This window comes from Lagenorhynchus albirostris, unplaced genomic scaffold (assembly GCF_949774975.1).
Source record: "Lagenorhynchus albirostris unplaced genomic scaffold, mLagAlb1.1 scaffold_29, whole genome shotgun sequence".
Taxonomy (NCBI): domain Eukaryota; kingdom Metazoa; phylum Chordata; class Mammalia; order Artiodactyla; family Delphinidae; genus Lagenorhynchus; species Lagenorhynchus albirostris.
This window is the reverse complement of record NW_026783366.1, coordinates 2,371,216-2,377,466: the sequence shown is the minus strand read 5'-3', so window position 1 is coordinate 2,377,466 and position 6,251 is coordinate 2,371,216.

Here is a 6,251-nt window from a genome sequence, read left to right as displayed (position 1 = left end):
GTACAAGTTCAATATCGCAGAAAGTGAAAAATGGATAAAGAAGTTGTGGTACTTACGTACAATGCAATATCACTCAGCAAGGAAATCTATGTCATCAGGCCCGTAGCAGCATAATGAGTGGATTCAGGTACGATGATTCTAACTGAAATAAGTCACACAGAAAAAGAAACATCATAAGATATCACTAATACACGGAATGTAAACTTGGCTACACAGGAACTGAATTACAAAACAGAACAGGGTCTCAAATTTAGAAACCCAACTTATGCTTGCTTAAGGGGAAAGGTGAGTTGGGGTGCTGCATAAAACCAGAGATTGAAATGAGCACAGATAAAGTTCCTTAAGCCAAATATGGAATAGACAAGAGCTACTCCTTGCTCAACGAAATGGACTCAACACCCCATATTAAATGCCTAAGAGTGTACCTGACTAGGAAGTATCTTAAAACCTATGGATTGCTGTGTCTCTGAAAGAGAATCAAGTGTGTGTACAGGGGCATAAACGCAGCAGTGATAGGACTGGAGAGGTTCGGTGAGCAAATGAAAACCCTTTGAAGTCATATTGCATGGTACCCATTCCACGGGTCTCAACTCTCCAGGTTGAAGGTATTCTTCCTTCAGCTAAAACATGCATGTGGAACCCAGAGTATGATCAACCGTGTGATCGGGAGACGTGTTCCAATATGTCTCAGTTTTCGTCCCCTGGTACTCGGGTGCAACATTCCAGACGCTTTACTAACACTCTCCCGACTTGGAGAGTCAGTGCCTTTAACCTCCTGTTTGGCCCAGTTTGCAATTTCTGCGGAAGATGAACAGGAATAGGGAGAACCAATGAGAGACTAGCTGGAGCTGTCTGGACGGGCAAATTTAACTCTCATTTCCCACCAGTAAGGGGAATTAACCAAAGGCTCAGCGTGCCGTGCCGGAACCAGATTAGGGCCTGAAGCCATCCTGCAGTGTTGCGGCCAGCTCACGAGAAAGCGAGTTGAAGAAAGGAGCTCAGGGGCACTGTAATTCACAAACCTGCAGAGTTATAAATGACAGCTATCGTCCAAAAATATACTGAAGTAAGGCTGCCAAGAGGACTTGAAAGCGGGGCAGAATTGCAGGAAACCGATTTCAGGAGGTAGACTGGAATTGCATTTAAAGCATAGGAAAAGAGGCAGAACGTCCACAATGATGCACTTGGCCCAAAAGGGCGTATGCGTTTTTTCCTGAATATATTCAGGAAAAAACGCATACGCCCTTTTTGGCCAACCAAGCAAGCTTGCAAAGGAAATATGCACTACAATGAAGTCTCACTTCCCCCCGGTCAAAAGGGCCATCTGAAAAAAGTGTAAAATCCAGAAAGGCAGGACAGGCCATGGAGAACTGGGAGCCTTGTTATGCTGATGGGCGGGATGTCAATTGCCAACAGCCACTCGGGAGAAGTGTATGGTGTTTCCTGAAACATCTAAAAAACAAAGCAACAGAGCCTAGGGCACTTCCACTTATGGTCCTATAGCTTAGGGAAATTAAAATCAAAAAGACACAGCCACCCCAAAGGTTGGGACGGCTCTGTTTACAAGAACCTGGTTTACGGTACAAGTTCAATATCGCAGAAAGTGAAAAATGGATAAAGAAGTTGTGGTACTTACGTACAATGCAGTATCACTCAGCAATGAAATCTATGTCATCAGGCCCGTAGCAGCATAATGAGTGGATTCAGGTATGATGATTCTAACTGAAGTAAGTCACACAGGAAAAGAAACATCATAAGATATCACTAATACACGGAATGTAACCTTGGCTACACAGGAACTGAATTACAAAACAGAACAGGGTCTCAAATTTAGAAACCCAACTTATGCTTGCTTAAGGGGAAAGGTGAGTTGGGGTGCTGCATAAAACCAGAGATTGAAATGAGCACAGATAAAGTTCCTTAAGCCAAATATGGAATAGACAAGAGCTACTCCTTGCTCAACGAAATGGACTCAACACCCCATATTAAATGCCTAAGAGTGTACCTGACTAGGAAGTATCTTAAAACCTATGGATTGCTATGTCTCTGAAAGAGAATCAAGTGTGTGTACAGGGGCATAAACGCAGCAGTGATAGGATTGGAGAGGTTCGGTGAGCAAATGAAGACCCTTTGAAGTCATATTGCATGGTACCCATTCCACGGGTCTCAACTCTCCAGGTTTAAGGTATTCTTCCTTCAGCTAAAACAGGCATGTGGAACCCAGAGTATGATCAACCGTGTGATCGGGAGACGTGTTCCAATATGTCTCAGTTTTCGTCCCCTGGTACTCGGGTGCAACATTCCAGACGCTTTACTAACACTCTCCCGACTTGGAGAGTCAGTGCCTTTAACCTCCTGTTTGGCCCAGTTTGCAATTTCTGCGGAAGATGAACAGGAATAGGGAGAACCAATGAGAGACTAGCTGGAGGTGTCTGGACGGGCAAATTTAACTCTCATTTCCCACCAGGAAGGGGAATTAACCAAAGGCTCAGCATGCCGTGCCGGAACCAGATTAGGGCCTGAAGCCATCCTGCGGTGTTGCGGCCAGCTCACGAGAAAGCGAGTTGAAGAAAGGAGCTCAGGGGCACTGTAATTCACAAACCTGCAGAGTTATAAATGACAGCTATCGTCCAAAAATATACTGAAGTAAGGCTGCCAAGAGGACTTGAAAGCGGGGCAGAATTGCAGGAAACCGATTTCAGGAGGTAGACTGGAATTGCATTGAAAGCATAGGAAAAGAGGCAGAACGTCCACAATGATGCACTTGGCCAAAAAGGGCGTATGCGTTTTTTCCTGAATATATTCAGGAAAAAACGCATACGCCCTTTTTGGCCAACCAAGCAAGCTTGCAAAGGAAATCTGCACTACAATGAAGTCTCACTTCCCCCCGGTCAAAAGGGCCATCTGAAAAAAGTGTAAAATCCAGAAAGGCAGGACAGGCCATGGAGAACTGGGAGCCTTGTTATGCTGATGGGCGGGATGTCAATTGCCAACAGCCACTCGGGAGAAGTGTATGGTGTTTCCTGAAACATCTAAAAAACAAAGCAACAGAGCCTAGGGCACTTCCACTTATGGTCCTATAGCTTAGGGAAATTAAAATCAAAAAGACACAGCCACCCCAAAGGTTGGGACGGCTCTGTTTACAAGAACCTGGTTTACGGTACAAGTTCAATATCGCAGAAAGTGAAAAATGGATAAAGAAGTTGTGGTACTTACGTACAATGCAGTATCACTCAGCAATGAAATCTATGTCATCAGGCCCGTAGCAGCATAATGAGGGGATTCAGGTATGATGATTCTAACTGAAGTAAGTCACACAGGAAAAGAAACATCATAAGATATCACTAATACACGGAATGTAACCTTGGCTACACAGGAACTGAATTACAAAACAGAACAGGGTCTCAAATTTAGAAACCCAACTTATGCTTGCTTAAGGGGAAAGGTGAGTTGGGGTGCTGCATAAAACCAGAGATTGAAATGAGCACAGATAATGTTCCTTAAGCCAAATATGGAATAGACAAGAGCTACTCCTTGCTCAACGAAATGGACTCAACACCCCATATTAAATGCCTAAGAGTGTACCTGACTAGGAAGTATCTTAAAACCTATGGATTGCTATGTCTCTGAAAGAGAATCAAGTGTGTGTACAGGGGCATAAACGCAGCAGTGATAGGATTGGAGAGGTTCGGTGAGCAAATGAAGACCCTTTGAAGTCATATTGCATGGTACCCATTCCACGGGTCTCAACTCTCCAGGTTTAAGGTATTCTTCCTTCAGCTAAAACATGCATGTGGAACCCAGAGTATGATCAACCGTGTGATCGGGAGACGTGTTCCAATATGTCTCAGTTTTCGTCCCCTGGTACTCGGGTGCAACATTCCAGACGCTTTACTAACACTCTCCCGACTTGGAGAGTCAGTGCCTTTAACCTCCTGTTTGGCCCAGTTTGCAATTTCTGCGGAAGATGAACAGGAATAGGGAGAACCAATGAGAGACTAGCTGGAGGTGTCTGGACGGGCAAATTTAACTCTCATTTCCCACCAGGAAGGGGAATTAACCAAAGGCTCAGCATGCCGTGCCAGAACCAGATTAGGGCCTGAAGCCATCCTGCGGTGTTGCGGCCAGCTCACGAGAAAGCGAGTTGAAGAAAGGAGCTCAGGGGCACTGTAATTCACAAACCTGCAGAGTTATAAATGACAGCTATCGTCCAAAAATATACTGAAGTAAGGCTGCCAAGAGGACTTGAAAGCGGGGCAGAATTGCAGGAAACCGATTTCAGGAGGTAGACTGGAATTGCATTGAAAGCATAGGAAAAGAGGCAGAACGTCCACAATGATGCACTTGGCCCAAAAGGGCGTATGCGTTTTTTCCTGAATATATTCAGGAAAAAACGCATACGCCCTTTTTGGCCAACCAAGCAAGCTTGCAAAGGAAATCTGCACTACAATGAAGTCTCACTTCCCCCCGGTCAAAAGGGCCATCTGAAAAAAGTGTAAAATCCAGAAAGGCAGGACAGGCCATGGAGAACTGGGAGCCTTGTTATGCTGATGGGCGGGATGTCAATTGCCAACAGCCACTCGGGAGAAGTGTATGGTGTTTCCTGAAACATCTAAAAAACAAAGCAACAGAGCCTAGGGCACTTCCACTTATGGTCCTATAGCTTAGGGAAATTAAAATCAAAAGACACAGCCACCCCAAAGGTTGGGCCGGCTCTGTTTACAAGAACCTGGTTTACGGTACAAGTTCAATATTGCAAAAGGTGAAAAATGGATAAAGAAGTTGTGGTACTTACGTACAATGCAATATCACTCAGCAATGAAATCTATGTCATCAGGCCCGTAGCAGCATAATGAGTGGATTCAGGTATGATGATTCTAACTGAAGTAAGTCACACAGGAAAAGAAACATCATAAGATATCACTAATACACGGAATGTAACCTTGGCTACACAGGAACTGAATTACAAAACAGAACAGGGTCTCAAATTTAGAAACCCAACTTATGCTTGCTTAAGGGGAAAGGTGAGTTGGGGTGCTGCATAAAACCAGAGATTGAAATGAGCACAGATAAAGTTCCTTAAGCCAAATATGGAATAGACAAGAGCTACTCCTTGCTCAACGAAATGGACTCAACACCCCATATTAAATGCCTAAGAGTGTACCTGACTAGGAAGTATCTTAAAACCTATGGATTGCTATGTCTCTGAAAGAGAATCAAGTGTGTGTACAGGGGCATAAACGCAGCAGTGATAGGATTGGAGAGGTTCGGTGAGCAAATGAAGACCCTTTGAAGTCATATTGCATGGTACCCATTCCACGGGTCTCAACTCTCCAGGTTTAAGGTATTCTTCCTTCAGCTAAAACAGGCATGTGGAACCCAGAGTATGATCAACCGTGTGATCGGGAGACGTGTTCCAATATGTCTCAGTTTTCGTCCCCTGGTACTCGGGTGCAACATTCCAGACGCTTTACTAACACTCTCCCGACTTGGAGAGTCAGTGCCTTTAACCTCCTGTTTGGCCCAGTTTGCAATTTCTGCGGAAGATGAACAGGAATAGGGAGAACCAATGAGAGACTAGCTGGAGGTGTCTGGACGGGCAAATTTAACTCTCATTTCCCACCAGGAAGGGGAATTAACCAAAGGCTCAGCATGCCGTGCCGGAACCAGATTAGGGCCTGAAGCCATCCTGCGGTGTTGCGGCCAGCTCACGAGAAAGCGAGTTGAAGAAAGGAGCTCAGGGGCACTGTAATTCACAAACCTGCAGAGTTATAAATGACAGCTATCGTCCAAAAATATACTGAAGTAAGGCTGCCAAGAGGACTTGAAAGCGGGGCAGAATTGCAGGAAACCGATTTCAGGAGGTAGACTGGAATTGCATTGAAAGCATAGGAAAAGAGGCAGAACGTCCACAATGATGCACTTGGCCAAAAAGGGCGTATGCGTTTTTTCCTGAATATATTCAGGAAAAAACGCATACGCCCTTTTTGGCCAACCAAGCAAGCTTGCAAAGGAAATCTGCACTACAATGAAGTCTCACTTCCCCCCGGTCAAAAGGGCCATCTGAAAAAAGTGTAAAATCCAGAAAGGCAGGACAGGCCATGGAGAACTGGGAGCCTTGTTATGCTGATGGGCGGGATGTCAATTGCCAACAGCCACTCGGGAGAAGTGTATGGTGTTTCCTGAAACATCTAAAAAACAAAGCAACAGAGCCTAGGGCACTTCCACTTATGGTCCTATAGCTTAGGGAA